The sequence below is a fragment of the Cricetulus griseus genome (assembly GCF_003668045.3).
Source record: "Cricetulus griseus strain 17A/GY chromosome 1 unlocalized genomic scaffold, alternate assembly CriGri-PICRH-1.0 chr1_1, whole genome shotgun sequence".
In the NCBI taxonomy this organism is placed as follows: Eukaryota; Metazoa; Chordata; class Mammalia; order Rodentia; family Cricetidae; genus Cricetulus; species Cricetulus griseus.
The window spans coordinates 238,891,671-238,914,330 of NW_023276807.1; the positions used below are offsets into that span (position 1 = coordinate 238,891,671).

General features: G+C 35.0%; 1 pseudogene; it reads left to right on the top strand.

Annotated features, from left to right (window-relative positions):
- Window positions 1-15,984: 15,984 nt before the first annotated feature.
- Window positions 15,985-20,616, top strand: LOC113833257 (annotated as a pseudogene).
- The last annotated feature ends 2,044 nt before the right edge of the window (window positions 20,617-22,660 follow it).

The window sequence follows — 22,660 nt, forward strand, 5'->3', positions numbered from 1 at the left end:
ACTGTGATGTCTGAAGTCTTTACCAAATCCTTTACATGAATAGGGTTTTGATCTTGTATGTGTTTGTCCCTTTTTCCTGAATTCAAATCATATAAATAGGCTTTAAAATATTTACATTGCTAGAGACATGGATGGGCAGTTACGACATGTTCATTCCCAGGACCACAGTCTGATTTTTTGACAACTTCCTGCAGTTCCTACTACCATATCCAAGGGTCTTACCTTCTCTGGAACCTGCATATACATTCACATACCCACATAAACACAAACATCACATAACTAAAACAACTCTTTAAACAAATTTTCACTCATGAAAGTTTTTTCTCTTGCAAGCCTTCATTCCTATAACACAGGTGTTGAGGCACCTAATGGCTTACTTACAGAGTTTTTCTTCATCATGAATTGGTTCATGTAACAAACAGTAAGCATGTAGGCTTGAAGTCAGACAAAATCAATCCTTCTAAGTTATTGTTATCACTAGGGAAGATTTAGAAAATGTTGCGCTGCTGGAGGAAATATGTCACTGGGAGCATAGGCTTTGAGAATTTACATCCACACACTATTTCCAGTTCCCATTATCTGATTTATACTGCAGGTTAAGCATGTGAGTTCTTAGCCTCCTGCTTTAGCTGCGGTGTCTGACACTTGTTGCCATGCCACTCTCATGATGATCCTGTATCCCTCTGGAACCAAGGGTTACATAAAACTCTTTTATAAGTTGACAGGCATTATATCACAACAACAGAAAAGGAACTAATACAAACCCATAAAGTTTTATATCTGAATTGGTTATTTTATATAATTGAAGTATAAAATCTAAAAGGGTTACATTATCATGTAAATTTAGTATAAATGTTACAGGCAGGGGTGGGGTTGGTGGACACCCTGACTGTCAGAAGTTAAGCTTTACCTACAGCTGTGAAGGGAAGGTATTTACCTACAGCTATTAAGAGAAAGATACTGTGTTGGAAAAGTCCACAGGAAAGTTGTGAATGTAAGGTATCCTAGATACCTACAGCTCTGAAGAGAAAGGTCCCCTGACTGTTGGAAGTCAGGCTATATCTACAGCAGTGAAGAGAAGATATCCTGGTTATCTACAGTTGTGAGGAAAAAGGAATCCTGACTGTAGGGAAGTCAGGCTGTACCAGATTGTGGAAGGAAGGTATCCTGGATACCTAGATCTCTGAAGAAAAATGAGTCCTGACTGTCAGAAATCAGGCTGTACCCACAGCTGCTAAGGGAAGGTGTATTTCCCAGTATTTCTGCACATTTCTAGCTATGAATGCCTACTATTTCTATGACTAACTATAATCAAATGTTTAGCTACTATCTCCCTGTGTCTCATGATAATTCCATTGTTCCTTTAGTTTCTTAATCATGGCTTTCTATTATTATTATTATTATTATTATTATTATTATTATTATTATTATTATTACCTAATCTCAAATACATTCAAGCATAAGAAATAAAACACTTTCAGAAGAAAAGCTATGAGTAGTGTCAACCTCAACTTCCTACACTCCCTTGACAATGAAACTTGAATTTCTTCATTATTTCTTAAATTTTGATTGTTCTGGTTGTTCCCCACTGGTTTTCAAAGAATAATTTACTCAAAGATTTGTCATTGCTGGACGTTGGCGTGCATGCCTTTAATCCCAGCACTCCGGAGGCAGAGGCAGGCAGATCTCTGTGAGTTCGAGGTCAGCCTGTTTTCCCGAGTGAGTGCCAGGATAGGCTCCAAAGCTACACAGAGAAACCCTGTCTCGAAAAACCAAGGAAAATAAAAGATTTGTCATTGAAAGAAAGTTGGTTTCATGACATTGAATACTCTGGTGGAATTATCCATCAGATCTGGAAGTAGAAGTGAGATGTGTATTTTATTTTAGCTCTATTAAACAGCTTACGTATTCCAGAATGCAAATCCATTATCATACTCCTTAATGTATACCTCTTTTAAGCTATGAATTATTTAAAGGTTGTTCTCTAAATTGATGAATCTAAAATTTAATCTACACTGAGCTGAAGATAGGAAGAGAACAGCCCACAAATTAGTAGGTTAACGGATGTTATTAAAAACACTAAATTGTAATGAAATTACTTTCTGCCCTCAGATAATTATGGCTTCTAAGTCTTATGTAGGTTTAGATCTAAAACAGATTTGTCATCAACAAAATTTTACCAAGGGTTCTTTCTAATCTTTAAATTTATACGTGTCAGATGTATAATTTCTACATGGGAAACATTCATGTAATGTATGAAGAAAAGGACAAAGGACATGTTAATTATTACTTATTTTCCTGAGTTGGAGAAGTTTGAGTAGATAGGCAATTAAAATAATGTAAAAGAAACACATTTTTTTTTAGTTGAGATTTGATTTTGGGGAAATAATTTCAATCAATTTTTTATCTTGGAAGAAAACCAAAAGCTCTAGTCTTCCTTGGGAAAATGTTAAAGTAGAATATTTATATAATGTATAAATCACAATTTGTGTTTTTATTTTATAGTGACAGCAAAAGTATCTACTCTTCATTCTTGATTGACTTCATCTAATAATTGGAGCATGTAAATAGGAATCCATACTTTTAAAAAATCCTTCAAGTCTATAAAAGACTATCTTAATTATGTTGTTTTATTGATCACTTGGAGAAATATTTAAGCTATAAGCAAAATGGTAAATTCATTTTTTCTGAATGGGTACATTCTCTCAATTTCTATTTCCTTATTTAACATGACTATTGAGATAATGAAGGTTTGTTACAGGACTACTATTAATTCAGTCTGATTACCATTGAATTTTATAATCAGCTTCTTATTTTGGATGAATAACATGCAATTTTGTAGCTTGGAAAACAACATTTGGTTTTTATATATTTACATCAATTCGAGATTGCAAGTTACTTATTAGATGCCACAATTGGGTTTGCATTCAGCTCATAAAATAAGAAATTTCCATCTTTATATTCTGAATAACTTGACTTCCAGGAAGAAGAATTATCAGGTTGATATTGTATACTTTTATAATACAAAAAAATCAGTCACATGTTTCCCCAAACTTGTGTAAGCTCTGCATGTAGATAGGAAAGTCCATGCCAACTTTCTTTAGGAAGTCAGTGTTTACCCCAACTTTTCTCTATGAGATAACAGATTCACTAGTCCTGTATGTCTCTGGGCAAAAGTCAATCTGGTTTTTCATACATGGCAATCCTGACAGCATTTGTGACAGAATAAACTCCATTAACTTGTTCTATTAATGCTCTGGGCAGTCAGCAAGATCAATGCTGTATGGAATGATGAAATGACTAACAGTCTTCCTCGGAGTCCTGCCGAGTGCTTTCTGTCACACAGAATATATAATTACTGTTCATATAAACAGGTAGAATTTGATATTCTCTTGCTCATGCAATCCCTGAAAATTCAAGGAGGTTCTTAATGAGTAGAATAAAAATAAATTCTTTTCCCTCTGTGCATACAGCGTTGTTTATTATATTTTATTATGGAATTATTATTTAACAAACTAAAATTTTGGACGAAAATCAGATTCTTTTCCTCCATTGACTAATATGATGACCAAACAACTTGGCACAATTTAAGAGCATTGGATAGAAAAGATTTTCTGAGCAGATGCCTCCCCAAGGCCCATTAGTTACAGCAGCAGAGCACAAGGTGAGCCAAAGCAGAGTAAATGGGAACTAATGAAGCCAACAGACCCAAGGATACTTTACCAAATGTAAGTAAACAGGCAACACATATCACACTATTAAAAATAATCCAAACTGCGTGATTTGAAACAGGTATCTTGCTCTGCAGATGGCACAGCTGCTAGTACTCATCTGAAGAGAGGTATTCTCTTTTAGAATAACTTCTGTAAAAAATGGAACATTAGCCACTTCAGAAGTATAAATGGGTTTTTTTTTTCTTCTCCTCTGTTTCCATTTTCTGCTGCCTGCCTTCTCGCCTCCAGAGTGGCTCCCACCCTGCACATTTGAGATGAAAGCTAGCTTAAGAGCTGCATGGGCCTGCAAAGGTAAACCTTGAGAACATTACATTTTATTCTCGCCAAATATAGGAAGTATGAAGCTAGGCAATCACAAAGGAAATAATTGAAAGGAAGAGTCAGAACAGATGTAAAATGAAGAGAAGCATGAAAAAAATCATCACTAAAATCAAATTCTGGCCAATTTTTTACTGGGAAGAATAATTTTATCATTTGTAGATTGAATATAACTAAGTTGAAAGGTATTTTTCATGACAATGATTTATATATTCAGCCTTTTGTTGGAGCATGGTTTCTTTTGTTTGACAGCAATACCTCTCCCTCCTCTTATATTTAAAGGTCTCTCTTAATTCCCATTAGAAGTCTCTAGATTGAGTGTTTTATGACTTGGCTAGAAAAATTCACTGCAGAAAAAAATTTATATTCAGATATTATTCTTACGGTGAAATTTGTAGGCTATTAGCATTTTCAGTTGTCCATTTGTCATCTAATAAATGTATACAGTTTGAGCAAATGTCCCTAGTTATGGAGAATTGTTAATGCCTCTTCAAAGTCTTTTTTTAAATTACAACTGAAAAGACAAGTAATGGAACATTCTTCTCTGATTTAGTAATCACGTTTATTAAATCCTCATCAATCAGGAGGGCGCAGACTAGCTACTTTTGGCTTCAAAGTATCAGTGAATGACAAAATGGTAAGAAATTTAAAAGCCATGCAATTTGTGAAGATGCAATAATTATTACACAAAACATGTGTAATGTGTTTGATCACAGTGTTATGCTCCTGAGAATGACAATATAGTTTGCTTTGAAACAGAGGACAAAGCTAAATACTAGCTGACCAAAATTCACCCTAGAGGTTTTGGAGGATTAGGGCAGTGAGAAAGGCACAGGAAGTGGCAGGGCAAGGTTTATAGAGACTCTCGAAGCTTATTGACTATGGAATGACGGAGAGAGGAGGTCACTGGTCATTTCTCTGCCACTTCTCTGATCATTCAGGTTATACTCTGATACCTGACTCCTGAGTTTTTATTCATAAAGAATAATTTTATAAATGTTTCATCTTCTGGCATCAAGACAGGCATATGAGCCTACTGTCCAGCACCTGTGTGGAACTGGCATTACTTCAGGATAAAATCATAGTGATTGTGCAATGAATGAAGGCTATCATTTCCCTTAAGGTGAGTTAAAATGCCAGAGAATATTAAATATCATTGCCATTTGACTTCAGAAGATTGCTGAATTTATTTTGAAAAAAATCTTTCCAATATCATGCACTGTGTCATACTTCAACTTTTTAAATTGCTCTTAAAATCTGTTTATGAGAAATAATGAGAATTATGGTTTAACATATAGTATTTTACTCAGAATCATTTATACTCTGAGGACATTAAGTAAGAATGTAATATTAAGTATAGTATGAGAAAATTAAGTAGTACTCATTTCTACAATTAAGCTAAAAAATTTATTTTAGTTGATTTTAATAGGATCATGCTAGACACTGGGGATCTTACCATTGGTAAAATATAGTCTATCATTTGTGCATTATATAAGTAACAGAATAAATATTGACTATTCAAAAGGGGTGGCATTTGTACATGGTATAATGGGAGGCTAAGCTAGGATTGCATTATTTAAGCATTAAAATATTATGCCCACTGTGCATGTATTTATTCTCCAAATAATCAAGATATGAAAATAGTATTCTAACAACAAGAATACAAAATAGGTAGAGCAAAAGTCATTTAACACACACAAACACACACAAGTAATTTTCAGGCATTCAAAGGGAGAAAAAATATACATAGCCTTTGAAAGTACAAGAAAGTACAGAAGAATAAAGCATGAGCATGTAAAGCATAAGATAAAAACTATATTGATAAAAATAGTTGGAGTTGAGACTTAAGCAATTCAGGCCTTTCTTTCTGGCTAAAATGCTGATATTAGATGATAAATAATAATCTAACTGCTTCAACTTCTAAATTTTATTCTGTGGTGGTCAAATGTCATCAGAATGCTCTTGCCAGAGCTCATATTTCATTACCACAGAATAATAAGCTCTGTCAGGAGCATTCTGATGACAAAGCTATACCAGTTAGGAGACAACATAGATAATATTTAGTCTACAGAGTGTTGCTTAGTGTAAAACAGAAACAGCATTCAAGTCAGAAAGTGGGTAAAAGGAAAAAAAGAAAGGAAAAGAAAAATGAACCTTTTTGGCAAAAGTGTTACAAGTGTCACCACTAAAATCAACAAGATAAGAAAGCAGAAATAATTTACATGAATTTGTTTAGAATTCAGTAAATCTGGAAAACCTAATGGTAGACAATTATATCTTTAGTAAAGGAATCCTGATAGCTAACTGCTGAAGCTATGAGATCATGGGAAGAAAATGTACCAAGGAAAATAATGAATGAAAACTAATATCCCTCTTAATTGATGAGCTGAAAATGAATGTCTGTGAAACTCTCTGACACACAGAAGCCAGAAATATGAAAAGAAAGAGACACATAATTTGAAGAATGGCAAGTCAGATGTGATGTTAATAATACATAGTAAAGAAAGATGTAGAAATGAATAAGAAAAATGTTGAAAAACCAATAGTCAACCTGAATCAATAGATTTGTTGAAATTAACACTTGTTACCAGGCTGAAGACTAAGTGGGAGGCAAAAAAAAAAAAAATGCAGCTCTTTCTATCTTGTTTTTCCTGGTATCCATACACGAAGCACAGAGCCAGATATAAGGAAGATTTTTAATAATTGTGTGCTGACAGAATGATAGAAATGGGCTGATCCATCACTATCCATACCAGGTATGTAGCTGAAAGGCAAAGAAATAACTCTCAGCAATAGCTGGAGAGAAAAGTAATATTTAGAAATTTTATTTTCTTGTATTTCAATATAAAATTGAAAAGAAATTTCCAGTATTAGAAATGAGTATTGTAATATATAAGACATTAGATGGAAAGTAAATTATGAAACAAGGTTTAAGTTATGAGAGATAATGGGATCAAGAGTGAAAGTCTGGCAGACTTGTCTCCCGAGCCTTGAAGGGAAGAATTATTGTTGAATGTTATATAGATACAAACATGGATTGGCATTTTGAAGGTATGACAGGATATATATATATATATATATATATATATATATATATATATATATATGGGTAACCTCACAAGGGTAAAAGTACAAAGCTAGCTAAAGAATATAAGAAAAGTTGGAAATTAAAAAAAAAAAAAAACAAATGATAAGTACTGGCAAGAAAAACAATTGAGATGCAGCCCTGAAGTACAATCAGAAGTTAGAAACATCAATTTATAATATCACTCACAAAGCTGAACAATTTTAAGCACCTAGTATGAGGGAAGATTGATTGTACATTATTCTACGATTAGGTATTTGGGGTAAGGTAAAGGAGCAATGAAATCAAGTGTGCAAAGTAATTGAGCAATTCAGAAAAATCATCTTCTTTCATGCTCAAATAGTGGCATACATCTAGGAAAAGAAGGTCTTTGGCCTTGGGAAAAGAGAAAAGGCAGCAAATTGGATGCTTTTAGGAGATTAAAGAACACATTTTAGTAAACTAAAATGAGGAAATGGAAAGATTAATCATTTGGTCAGGAAGTTGTATTAGGATTTTATAGTAGCTACTGGCTATAACAGACCTAAGTTTAAATTGCAAAAGTTGAACGGGACAAGCTTCTTTGTAAAAATAGTTGTATTCAAAAACCTCATATTAACTTTGCTTTCCAACAGTTTCTTGCATGCATATTCTAATTATTACTATTCTAATCTCCCTCCCATCCCTTCTACTAGTCCTTTCCCTCTTTTCCAAAAGTCTCCCTCAGGCATCATGATGGGGTTTTTTACAATTTGCTTTTCCTTTTTGGCTTGATTTAATGCTTTTTATGAGACCTACTGAGTTAAGCCTGGGTCATCTGTGTTGACCTATACTTGGAACTGTCCAGATATGTTCCACAGTGGATACCTTAAAATAAACATTGGTGAATGCAGAAATGTTTGGCTGACCACAATGTTGAGAATAAGCAATGATTTGGGATTTTGAACCCCTTCCCATCAAGGTCATTCATACTAAACACTTTAAACATTAGGAAATATTAGCAAGAAGTGGGTGTGGAAGAAAATTGAGAAATAGAAAATAAAAAAGGCTCTGAAATATAATCTGGTTTTTAACACTCAGCTGTTACAGAGTTTCTCCACCAAGTACAGCAAAGATCTATAGTAGTTGTGTAGCTTGTAATACAAAAGAAGACAATTCACCAGGGGGCAAGGCATTTATGAGACGCTAACACATTCTTTGGCAGTGCAAAATTATTCAGAAATCAGAGATGGCAAGGTAATTGAGTTTTAAAGCATGCTTAGTTTTCCATGGGAGTAGAGCCCAGGGGATAAGACAAATGAAATTCTATCCAAAATTATTAGGACCAAGTTGTATTTAAGTTTGTGAATGGTATACATTAAACAAAATCTAAATGAAACATTATGGTTGAAACCATGTAACTGTTTTTGTCCAAAATTTTATTGTAGAATGTTTTGTATTACTCTAGAGGTGATAAATAATCATAGGTGATTAAGAATACTCGAGCTGATCACAAATTGTGACTGCATTGTTGCTCAAACCTTATGAATGGAATCCTTCTCCAGGTAAGTGAATATTCACTAACTCTCATTATTTTTGTCCATAATTTGCAATAATTGCATGCAAAAATATGCAATTTGCAGTTGCTAATGTATAAGGTAGACTCAAACCTATTCCTTTCCTTGGGGCATAAATCTTAGTTATAATTAAAAGTATAAGGGTATGGTGATAGCCACATCCATGTTTTAGGAATGGAAAGAGAAACCAAATTGTAGTATCTTATTTTCATGTATATCACAGAGAGTGATCCTCAATGACCACTATTCTGCTATTGTGACCAAAAAAAAAAAAAAAAAAAAAGGTAGATCAAATGGTTCCTTTTACATCCTCAGACATTCAGAGACCATTTATAGGGAGCAAAATGTTGTCTGAGTTTTCCATTCCCTGTTGGATCTGCCTAAGGGAATAAAGATAATTACGATGATGAGCTGTGCCATTATTATTTTAATTTATTGAGCGCTAATGGTACACTCAGCACAGCAGTAAATAAAGAAAGAGAAATGGTGCCTACCCCAGCCTGAGGATAGAGACAGGACACAATGACAAAGAACTGTGTGATAGAGGAGGACAAGTTCAACACTCCCTGATGTTAGAAAAAGTAGGAAAGAATTAAATACACCATGAATTGATTAATCAGAGACCATGCAATTAAATAAGAGTTATGCTATGAAGGAGATAACTGCTCTGTGATAAGAAGCTGATGCATAGTACTTTGTAGGTCAGAAGATAATGTAAAAATATAAAACAAAACAAAACAAGAGTCTAAGGTAGTTGGAATGTCAAAGATGCACTTCCATCATCAAATTCCATTTCCTTGTAATATTTCTAGGTTTTGATAAGAAATGCATGGTTACAAATTTGGAAGAATGAATCATCCTTCATACTGGATAACCAATCAACCAACATTCACTCACACCTCAAGAAGGTAGAGGATAACCTACTAATTAAATATAGATGAAAGGCCAGGAAGTGATGAGAACAGGAGGACAGACAAAAGCTTTGATTGCCACAAAGATGTGTGACTTTATAGTTCTCTCTAATGATTATAGGAAAAAAGAACTTCATGCGCAAAGAGAAAAGGGAATGGACAGGAAGAGAATGAAAAAGACACTAGCAGAGAAGTAAGAGTCCTCACTACCAGGATAGGGATTGAGAGCTGGTTCAGAGGTTAAGAATGCTTGCTTTATAACCATGAGTACCAGCAACTGGATCTTAGCAACCTGGTAACAAGCCAAGATTCTCCCAAAGGACTGTAATGCTAGCACTCATTCAGGCCTCAGCATGAATACATAGAATCATGCCACTGAGCACACACACATTGACATGTACACTCAAAAGAAATAAATGAATAAATAAATAAATAAATAGTTTTAAGAAGAAAACTACCAGAGTTACAAATTTGTTAGTATTATTGTGTGTGTGTGTATGTGTGTGTGTGTGTGTGTGTGTGTTGTTCTTAATATTCATTACAGAGATAGAATATTGGTGGCACAAAAGTCCTTGTGTCCACAGATCTCTAGAGAAACCAGGAATGCTAAACCCACATTGGCCTCTTCTCAATGGAGGAGATAAAATACCCATTTTCCCACTCAGAAGGCTGGGAGTAGATTTTATTAATGATATGGGGACCCTTTTCCTATCTTTGGATCAGACCTTACTCACGTTATCCATAGAGGAAGACCTTACCTCAAATTCTCCAGAATTATTCTCCCAGACTCTACCCTCCTTAGATGGCTACCCATCCTCAGGGCAGATGTCACATGTCCTTTATGGCTTGCAAGGCATTTTAGTATAGAAATGACCCTCATGATCACATATCTTTGTTAAGAGTTTCTGTTTAGCCACACCTTAAGCTTTAGTGTGCACTGGGATTGGAATGATTGTTGCCTGGATATATTTTCCCAAATTGCACTGCATTTTAAATATGCTGACAATGAACTGACTAACTTTAGACTACCAGAAATTGGATCCAGGTGGATGAATCTAATCTGAACCAGGTTTTCACTCTTGTCTCTTCACAGATTCATTCACTTTCCTACCTGGACAACTCCAGGGTCCCCCTCAAGAGTACAGCTAAAATACATTATTTACATTTATTTATTTATTTATTTATTTATTTATTTGCTTGTTTCATTTTTGAGACAGCATTTCTCGGTGTAGCCCTGGCTATCCTGGGACTCACATTTTAGAACAGGCTATCCTTGAACTCATAGACATCTGCCAGTTTCTGCCTCCCAAGTGCTGGGATTAAAGGCATGTACCACCACCATCTGGCTCACATCCAAGTATTCTATTCTCTTTCCAACTCATTTGGTAGAATTTTAGTAAAATCCAAAGTTATTTATAATTATCTGAAAAATGTGTACATCTGATGGTGGCAAGCAGGAACTTATCCAAGCTGCTATATTAGAAGTGAGAAGCTATGATTCTCTTTTAGATCAATGGCTAAAAAGAAGAGTGCAATTTTCAGGTCAAGTTTGTTCATGGTACATTATAGAGCATAACTCTGTGTGGAAAATCAGTTAGTTGACTGGACTCAAAAAAAAATGTACTTAGTCCTTTTGAGTAAATAACTTGGATAAAAGAATTCAATTGAGTTAAATGCTGGCAACTCATAATTTTACTGATAAGGGAATCTGTATTTCAAAGAGATGGCTCCAGATCAGTAGAAAACTTTATTTATTTATTTTGTTGTTTTAAAATTCAAAGTTCCAGATATTATCCTTTTTGTTTTTATAGCATTGTTGTGCTTTCTGTAAGTTAACATTTCTTGAACATGGAAGAGTGTACATGAGTGTGTTTATATGTCTATGCTATTGTGTTTGTAACTGTGTGTATGTGTGCATGTGTGAGCATGCATGCATGTGAGGGTATGTATATGAGTGAATATGTTATGTGTGATTACACGTGTAAAAGTATCAATGTTTTATGAGCAAATTTGAGTGTGTAGTTTTTTGTTTATTTTTTTTAAATTTCATTTTGTATTCCAATCACAGTTCTCCCACTGACCCCTCCTCCTGCACCCTGTCACCTCTTCCCCCCAGTTCACACCCTATCTAATCTCACAGGGCAAGGGCTCCCAAGGGGGTCAACAAAGCTGGACCCATAAAGTTGAGTGAGGAAGACATTTTAAGAAACATTCTCAAGAAATATTTAAAAGGATTTGTATATCGCAAAGAGAATAAATAACTATTTTAGGAAAAAATATTCAGAGATCTTGAGTCAGAAGGACTGTATTAGGTTTATTTAGATTGAGGAGACCTACCCTCTTTAGGAACAGCTTTCACTGTAGTGTATTAATGCCAAAACTGTCTAACATTTTAGTGTAATTTATGCTTAGCCCATCATTTGTGAAGAGTCCTTAAAGCATTGCTATGCTTCAAATTTGAAACTACAGAGCTTTAGTTTGTTTAAAGGCATTTTACTACTTATCTAAGAATTTCATACATTGTATTTTAATCACGTCCAGCCTAGGTGTCAGATCTTATTTGCATTTTTTATTATGGAAATGACACACAATAGTCAACTTAATATAAGTTAGTACTGGCCTGCACTTGGGTTCTGACAGGATACTTCTCAGCTGCAGTCAGCCACTAATAGCACCACCTGTGCCTATTCACTACATTTCCCTTTAAAAGTGACCTGCACACCTCCCATTCCTCTCTCCTCTCTCTCTCTCTCTCTCTCTCTCTCTCTCTCTCTCTCTCTCTCTTTCTCTCTCTCTCTCTCTGCCTGTCTTTCCTCTCTCACTGATCCTGTCTTCAGAGGCCAGTCTCCTCCCTCCCATTTCCCCTTTGTACAATCCTTTACTCCTAACCAAAAACACCTGCACTTGAACTCTGTTGCATGGCACCTTTTACATGTATGCCACTTTTTAAAATTTACAGCAATAAGAACATAGTTGAACAGATGTCCTTGTTATATAAATGTGCATCTTTTGGGTATATGCCTAAGAGTGGAATTGCAGGATCTTGTGGTAGACTGATTTCTATTTTCTTGAGGGGTTGCCATACTGAATTCCAAAGTGGCTGTACAAGTTGGCACTCCCACCAGCAGTGGAGGAATGTTCCCCTTTCTCCACATCCTCTCCAGCATAAACTGTCATTGGTGTTTTTGATTTTAGCCATCCTGACAGGTGCAAGATGTTGTCTCAGAGTTGTTTTGATTTGCATTTCCCTGATGGCTAAGGATGTTGAACACTTTCTTATGTGTCTTTCAGCCATTTTAGATTCCTACATTGAGAATACTCTATTTAGTATTTTGGTGACTAGCTTCTTAAGCATCTGTTCAACTATGATCAAAACAGCATTATTTGTAATAGCCAGATCCTGAAAGCAAACTAGATGCCCCTCAACTGAAGAATGGATGGAGAAAATGTGGTACATTTACACAATGGAGTACTACCCAGTGAAAAAAAAGACAATGGAATCTTGAAATTCATAGGCAATGGATGAAACTAGAAGAAACCTTCCTGAGTGAGGTAATCCAGTCACAAAAAGACAAACATGGTATGTACTGAATCATATTTTAGACGTAGAGCAAAGGATTACAAGCCTATAATCCACACTACCAGAGAAGCTAGGAAAAAAGGAGGACACTAAGAGAGACATACATGGTCCCCCTGAGAAGGGGAAAGAGACAAGATCTCCTGAGCTAATTGGGAGTATGGTGGAGGGGAGAGAGAGTTAGGAAAAAGACAAGGAGAGAAGAGGAGGGAAGAGGAGGACATGAGGGAGCAGGAAGAATGAGTCAGGGGAAGAATAGAGGAGAGCAAAAAAAGGTCCTCCATGGAAGGCCTCACCCTCCTTGGGGAGCAGAAAGGGGATGAGATAGAGGGTCTGTGGGGGGCAGCGTAGGAGGGGAGGGATAAGGAACTGGAATAGACATGTAAAAGAAGCTTGTTTGTAATAAAAAATTACAACAAAATATGTTTTCAAAACAATATTTTTTTGGTTTCTTTGTTGTGTTTTTATTTGGTTGTGTGCCTTGTTCTATTAGATAGTGGTATCTCCACTGTGGTGATATATTGTTTATGATCAGATAAAGTTTGCCTGGATATCAGAATGCAATGCTAGCTATAGCCATACAGTCCTGGCAGTGATGGCTCATGCCTTTAATCCCAGCACTAGAGTGGTATATAAGACAGGAACAGGGCATTAAGTCTTGCGCAATTAGTCTCCACTCAGGTTAAGGACAGAATTACCCAAGCCTTGGTAGAGGTAAGAGCTCTCTTGTGGCTTGGCTAATTTGCTTTTCTGATCTTCAGCTTGAAACCCAATATCTGTCTCTGGGCTTTTATTATTTGTTCTCCACTCCACTGTGTTTAGAGGAATTAAGAATATGTGATAACAAAAAAAAGAATAGGGTATTCAGCTGTTAGGACAATCAGAGAAAGCTTTTGTGAATGGAAAGTTAATTTCTAAAATTAGCTTGCATAAATGATACGTCAAAGGATGATATTAAAAATGATTTCCTGGCCAGATTACTGACACATTCACTAGAATGAGAGGAGAGAGAAGATTTTCAGATGCAGTCATGAACTGAAAGAAGGGACCAGACCTGGGGCAGTGGTGATCATGAGAAAACAGGATGCTTTGACAGGGAGAGATACTCACATACTTGCAGTCTTTGTCTTAATATTGTTTACTAACATTTTAGGGAGCATATCACACAGCCTTTGTTGAGTGCTCATTTATTCTTTTTTATCACTGTTGGAAGATAGCTTTCCATCCACAGCTGTCTGAAATGGATCTTTAAGTAGAAATACGCTAGCACTTTTAACAGCACTATGCTTCAACTGAGACCTCTTTATGTGGGCCATTGGATTTCTCGACGTTCTAGGATACTCATTACACTTTATGTCACAGAAGTTGGGGACCATGACAGAAAAATATATACTGAGGGGGAAAATGGAAGACAAATTTCAAATAGAGAACTCTTGAGCTAGACAGACATTGATTGATGTCATGTCTTCTTACTCTTTACTTATTTTTTATTATTGGTCATCAGAAGAATAAACAACATGTTTGAGTATTAAATATTTGCATTATTGATTATTAAATATTTGTCTTTGCTGAAGTTTGCCAATCAACAACAATACTGCAATGTCAATAGCATTGCTTCTGTTTAGAGAGCTCTGAACTGCAAGGACACCTTTCAAATCCTGGAAAAGGCAACCACAGCTGTATCTGGCACCCAAAATAAGAGCCATAACTGGGATGTTAGTGTTTATCGGTATGTGCAGAGCTGCCTATTGGTTAGGGAGCTCTGATCATAGAAGAGAAACAATCAAGCTTTTACCATCTCTATAGATTTTCTCATCTTAGAACAGTTCTTATTTCTAAGAACTATTTTTACAAGAATCTTTAAAAATCATCATGTCAAAATGACATTTTAGAAATTGCTAAATCCTTCTTTATTGTAGAAAACATCGTCAGATGAAGGACATTGTACTAAAGTGTGTTCTTCATCCTTCTCTCAGGTTTCACAGTGCTGCATAAATAAACAGAGCTGTGATGAAGCTAAGCACTGAACACAAAATCACTTCATGAAATCTAACTACACCTCACAAATGATGATATACATGATTTAAATGTCAAGGATTTTGGAGAGAACATTTAAAACTATGTATTATACTGGGTGAATCTTATGTTTGATGAAATTCAGGAGATTCTGTGGCTAGTAATGAGAGACATTAGAGTGCTAAAATCATTTATATGATAATGACCTGGAATCTGAAAATAGAAATATGATTACTAACATTGATGGATTCTGAACTTAAAGATATAACAAATGAGTTTGAAGAATGAAGGGGTTATAAGTTCTTGAATGTGAAGAACCTACACTAGAAGTGCATGAAACATTTGTGATCATCATTAAAGTAAAGACATTATTTCAATAATCTGAACATTAATTATTTTTAATAACTTGGTAAAAATATCAATAGGGTTATTGTGAATTATAAATGAATTATATGAAAATCACCCTTCTAAAAGTTATTACATGTTCAAAAATAATGAACAAATAATTTTTCTTTTTGTATGTTTTTATATTTTGTGTGAGTGTGTATCCATACAAACATGCATATGTATAGACCTCTGGTCAGCATCAGATGTCTTCCTTTTTATCTCTATCTAATTATTTTACAACAAGGTCTCTAAGTGAACTTATCGTTCAGTGATTGGATAGGCTGGTGATTCAAACTCAAGTCCTCTTGCTGAAAGCAAAACACTTCAGCCATTGAGCCAAGTCCTCGGCTCTTATGCTTCGATTTTTCTATTTTTAATTCCAATACTTAATTTTTAAAGGAACCTTAGGGTCACACCAGAAATGAAAAGAAGGTAATGAAATTCCTCATGCTCTCAAAGTCCTCCAAAAAAGGGACATCCCTTGGTTATCAACAACTCCACCAAATAAAGAACATCTGTTGTAAATGAAGTTATGTGTAGTGAGAACACTTTTAGGCCCCTCTTCAGTCTGTAAAGAGGAGAGCTGATATAATGCTCTCTTGTTTTTGTTTTTCTAGATCATAATGCTTTGCAGAGATAGCACCTCTAATAATGTTTACTTGCATTTGGAACAACCACACTAAACATATTATGTCTTTTTTTAATTCCAATATAACCACTGTACATTCATGATTTTCTGGCAATTGATTTATGAAAGCAAGAATACCTAAACTATACTTGATTTAATCGATTTATTCAATGGAGACACTAAGAATAGCATTTGAAATGTTTAAATTAGTATAAGACTAGTTACAGAGCTAAGGGATGGAATAATACCATAATCAAGGCCTTGCCAGTCATAGCATTCCACTGAAAAATCTTTTAAGTAAACTCTATTTCTAGTATTCAGGACTTCAGAGATTCAAACTGACAATTAAACATTGCATCCAAAATGCCATGGTGTGTGTATTATATTTTGTAAGCCCCCAAACATTAAACAGAATAACCAATATTCATGGGAGAAAAAATAAAATGAGTGATTTCATCAATTATGAAAGGAACATTGAGCTATTAAAATTAGTCTGATCTTTAAGAAATTTCAGCCCAGCAGTACAAATGTTATTAAAAATAGCAAGATCATAACAAGTAGTCATTAGAATTTGCATATGTGAATGAGAATGTTCTTAATTACAAATTGCATTCTCTAAATTATTTAGGAGCTGTAAATCAGCACAACAAAGAATAATAAGTCTAAAGAGTAAAGTGTTTCAGGGGATTTTTTCAAATGCAAATGATGGGAGCAACAAAATTAAATGAGGGGTTTGCTGTCTTTTTTTCAAATCAAATATTTTATTGCAATAAAATATTGTGACAGAAACTATAAAGGGATATTCTGTAATCTAGAATGCACTTTTCTGGAAGACCCAAATGCCTACAATATCCTCTTAAAACAGAAGTGAGTGAAACTAATACCATGGTTGCTAACAAGGTCAATACAACCTACTATTACTGGCTTTCATGAAATGTTAATTGACCGGTAGTTATTACTAAGTAGTTCCTGCATGAGATGACAAGAACATTTGGATGGATAGATCTTGAACAAACACTTTTTTCCAAAAGGATAGGATTAGGTATAAGTTTTTCTGCCACCCACTAATAATAAAAAAAAATAATCCTAAGCACTATAAGTTTAACAGAAAAGAACATTTTGGTAGAACCTAGCAAGAGTAAATGAGATATTCTGAGGACCTTGAGACTGAAGAATTATCTATGGTGTAGTTCCTGCTCTTGTGTTTATTTCATAAACCAGGTCAGATTCTCAAAACCCTGCTGAAATAAAAATGCAAACAAAAAATCTAGAAAAGTTGATACTGGGACAAAATATGAGAAAGGAAACCATCTAGAAAGACAGGAAACAATGATACTTAATCATAATAGTCACTCTGTTCAAATAAAAGATCACAGAAAACATTGCAATACCTCCCAGCAAGCAAGAGCAATAGAGTATTACTCTTCTTCCTGTCCTGGAAAGAGATTAGTGAATTTACCCATATACATGTGTCTGGAGACAAATGAGCAAAGAGCTAGAACCTATATCCCAGCCTGAAGACAAATTTTTCTCTCCAGTTTCGGTGGAGTCCACTAGAAAACTGTAACAAAATGCTGTGTCCCCACTAGACCTCTCTTAGAAGACCCAGCTAGCACGCATGCCTACTTCATCAAGAAAACAACAAAAAACACCATTCACTAGTGTCAGAGGGGAGTTCTAACAAAGGAGTTCTACTTCTAGGTCTAATTCTAACAATGTGGGTTCCCTTCTCACCCACGGAAACACACAAAAAACGCAAGTCTTCAGTGGCTCCTTAGTATTCAAAAGCAATACCAAATCTCTTTTAGGATCTTGAAATTTGGTGACTAAGTTGAAACTAAATCCTAAGAGACCAGAAATAATCATTTCTTCAGAACTAAAAGGGAATTTTCCTTCCAAGAAAAAGCATATCCCTTGCAGCCATGCTTAACCCATGGTGTTTTTAGTGTTTTTGGAACAATTAAGCAATAAAATGAATTATAGATATCCAGAAAGAAGGGAAGGATGGTAGTAAAAGTGTCTCCTTAATGATAGTATGATTTAGTCACAGAAAACCAAAGACAAGAATAAATAATTACAGCTAATAAGTTCAGCAATATAAAAGAATATAAGATATTGGAAATTATCTGTATTTATCATAATTTGAATGGATAATCAAAAAGGAAATTAAGAAACAATTATACATATAACAGTAATATTAATATATGGCATATGTTATATTTAGGATTTGAAAAAATAAAATTGTTAGAATAATGGAATTAAAGCTTAAATCAATGTTTCTGAAGAAGTTATATTTTCAACAAAGTATTCTTCAGAGTGGATGCAGAGATTGGCTGCTTTCCTATAAGAATTTCAGCTTATATATTTTGGAGATTTTGAAACCCTGATTCAAATCAAACCCCAAGAAAGAAATGGAGAGATTCAGAATAACTAAAACTAACTTGAAAGAACAAGTTTTGAAATAACGTAATTTTTCAATTTCAAAAACACCATAAATTTTATTTGTCCCAGGCAATAAATATAATATTGATATAAAAATGTGCATATATTAACTAAGTAAAATCAAAAGCCCAGATAGAAATCTTAATATTTGTGCTCAATAGATGGTTTGACAAAGTGCTATAAAAATTCACTTTAAGAAAGTATAATCTTTACTATATTTTCATCATTGATGGATACATCAGATCAAATTATGAACATGCGTCTATAATTCATAGCATAAATACACATTAACCAAACAATAAATATTGTTTATTTAAATTAATGGAATTATTTCATCATAGAATTTAAGCCCAGAGACAGTAAATTTCTAAAAGAAAGCATAATAATTATTGAAAGTTAGTCATCAGATTTTGGTAGCAATACCAAGAAGAAAGAACAAAAATTAATTAAAATTTTAGGATCTTTAAGTCAGTGGATACAGCTCATCCAAAAGCACTTATGTAGAATGATAAAGATTCTTTGTTTATTGACAGTACCAGAAAAATATTCAAAACTTTTCTCTGTTAAAAGAAAAACAATGTTAAGTAAGAAGAATAAAAAACTAAATCAAAGAAAAAAACTTTTAAAATCCTGTTTCTGACCAAAAAAAAAAAAAAACAAATATAATGTAAAGAATCTTTAGCATATAACAATAAAAGAAAAATAATGTAATTAGGGAGTTGATACACTTTGTTTCAAAAATAAATTGACAAAATCAAAATTGGAAAATATTTAGCAGCATTGGTCAGTAGAAAGATGTGGATGGTAACTGCAATGAGGTATTACTAGACAACTAATAGGGTGATTAAAAAAAAATACATTAAGAAATTGTATCTGGCCCTCGACCACCGGTCCGGACGCGACTGTGGTTGGATCGGCGCTGATCCTGCTGCTGCCACAGTCGGTCACAGCGGAGGCCAAGATGTAGCCAGAGAATAAGTACCTGCCCGAACTCATGGCTGAGAAGGACTCACTCAACCGGTCTTTCACTTGTGTCATGCAGCTGTTGTCCGTAGAAATTGAGAAGATTCAGAAGGGCGAGTCAAAAAAAGATGACGAGGAGAATTACTTGGATTTGTTTTCTCATAAGAACATGAAGCTGAAAGAACGGGTACTGATACCTGTCAAGCAGTATCCAAAGTTCAATTTTGGGGGGAAGATGCTTGGACCACAAGGAAATACAATCAAAAGACTTCAGGAAGAGCCTGGTGCAAAGGGTTCAATGAGAGACAAAGCCAAGGAGGAAGAACTTCGAAAGGGTGGAGACCCCCAATATGTCCATTTAAATATGGATCTGCACGTCTTCATTGAAGTTTTGGACCCCTTTGCGAAGCTTACACTCATGGCCTATGCTATGGAGGAAGTCAAGAAATTTCTAGAACCAGATATGATGGAAGATATCTGCCAGGAGCAATTTCTGGAATTGTCCTGCTTGAATGGAGTTCCTGAACCCTCTCGTGGTCGTAGGGTACCAGGAAGAGGAAGAGGAGCTGCCCCTCCTCCTCCACCTGTTCCCAGAGGTTGTGGTGTTGGACTACCTTGAGGAGCTTTGGTCCGTGGAACCCCAGTGAGAGGCTCCATCACCAGAGATGCCACTGTGACTGGAGGAGTGCCACCCCCACCCACTGTGAGAGGTGCTGCAACACCGAGAGCTGGTACAGCAGGCATCCAGAGTATGCCTTTACCTCCACCACCTGCACCAGAAACATATGAAGACTATGGATATGATGATACATATGCAGAACAGAGTTCTGAAGGATATGAAGGCTACTACAGCCAAAGCCAAGGGTAGGCAGAATATTACAGCTATGGACATGCGGAGGTTTAAGATTCTTATGAAACTTATGGACAAGATGACTGGAATGGTTCCAGGCCATCACTGAAGGCCCCCCAGCTAGGCCAGTGCAAGGATCATACAGAGAGCATCCATATGGACTTCATTAAAAACAAACAGGAGGGGAAAATATCAGTTATGAACAAAGTTGTTACTGATTTCTTGTACCCCAGGATTCCTGTTGCTTTACTCACAACAGACAAGTAATTGTCTAAGTGTTTTTCTTCCTGGCTTCTGCATGTAGTATTTTAAATGAGTTAAAATAGATTTAGGGTATTGAATTACTTTTTAAAGTGTGTAGATGCTTTTTTCTTTGTTGTTTAAATATAAACAGTGTACCTTTTGTAATAAAAGATGTTGAGTAAAAAAAATAAAATAAAAAAATAAAACCACAAACATGTTAGTTTCAAAAGTGACATTGCTTGCTTAAAGGTTCTGAAGTAAAGGCTTGTTAGCTTTTTCTTATATTTGATTTGAGGCACCCTGTAAAGTCATAGTTACAGAATCCCAAACTAGGCTACGTTTCAAAATTCAGGGCTGCTTAAGATGTAAAATCACAATGTTAACTTAACGCCAGTAGGTGCCACCATGTAAAAGTGAGCTCAGACGTCTCTAAAAACATTTCCTTTAAAAGCACATGGTGGTTGACACTTCAGGTTAAATTTTAATATGAAAGATCCTCATGAATTAAATAGTTGGTGCCGTTTTTAACGTTAATTGACCTAACAACAAATTTAGGTTTTTAAAACTGACTTTTTCATTATGTGGGTTTTGAAATCTAGCCCCAGACATACAGTGCTGAGATACTTATTCGGCTGGGAGGGAGGGAGGGAAGGTTTGAATAAGATTGAAAGGGAGAGGAGCTGGTCACCAAAATGGGATTTGATGGAGTACTTTTTAGCCACTATCTTTTCAGTAATAGTACTGGTAATCAAATTTTCAGTATTTAAAATGTCAGAGTATTTTGTCCATCTGAGTTTCTGTACTCCATGAAAAACTCACTTGGACACTGGGGCCAAAAGCTGATGATGTTCAATAAATTGACCATTGTCAATTTTGAGCTGTTCCCAAGGTAGTCAAGTATTTCTCAACACTAGCATGATATAAAAAAGGACACTGCAGCAGAAGGAGAAAGGAATCAAAATCCACTTTGTACGTAAATTGAAGTCCTAATGGATTTGTATGGTCCTACTATTTTGTTCTTGGAAGATTAAATGCTACAGGTGTAAGTCTGAGTAAATAGGTAGCTTAAACCTATGTCAAAATGTCTGCAGCAGTTTGTCAATAAAGTTTAGTCCTTTTTTAATCAAAAAGAAAAAAGAAAAAGGAATTGTAACTGGGAGAATGTGTAGAATTCAGTACTTACTCCTATACAGCTGTGCTCAAAATGCAAAATGGCAAAGCGATTTGCAAAACAGTTTTGGAAATCTTCAGTTTTCAAAAAATACAGAGTTGTTACATGAGCCTCTATGAGGCTTTTTCATTATTCATATTTTGACATAAGTCATGCTTTTCTGAATTTGCTCATTTCCATGTTTAATGACAATGAAACCTTATAATAATAAAGATTAAAATGATTGCACCTGAGTTTCAAAGAATCCTATAGATGAACTTTCAGTATATAAATTATCATTAAACTTTAAAAGCAAAAATTCCTCATTACAAAGGACTTTTCTAAATGTACATCTGCCTTGTGCATTCTGAAGTAAAATAACAAGTACAAATCAAAGCCAAGATAGTTTAGATTATGATGACACTTGTCCTTGTTTTAGCTTCAGAGTTATTGTTAAACCAGGAATGCACAACTTGAAGTTATCTATTGGCATAATGTGGCCGCACACATTCTTGACAAGTATATTATAAGAGAGAAGGAAAGCAGAAAGGAGGGACAATAATTCTTTCCGAAGAACCTCTGTGGTGTGATATTGAAGGTTATCTGTGCGTTCGGTAAAGATTTTCAGAGCTTTCCTTGAAAAGAAATGTCATAACCTATAGTCCATTCTTATCTGCTCTAATAAAAAAGGCAATGAATGGCACAACTCTTTGATATCTCTTATAAATTTTAAACGTGTCAAAATTTTATATTATTATGCCCATAAGAATTCAATGAAGTAAGAAAGTGAAAATATCAATCTGGGCATTCATACAATGTGT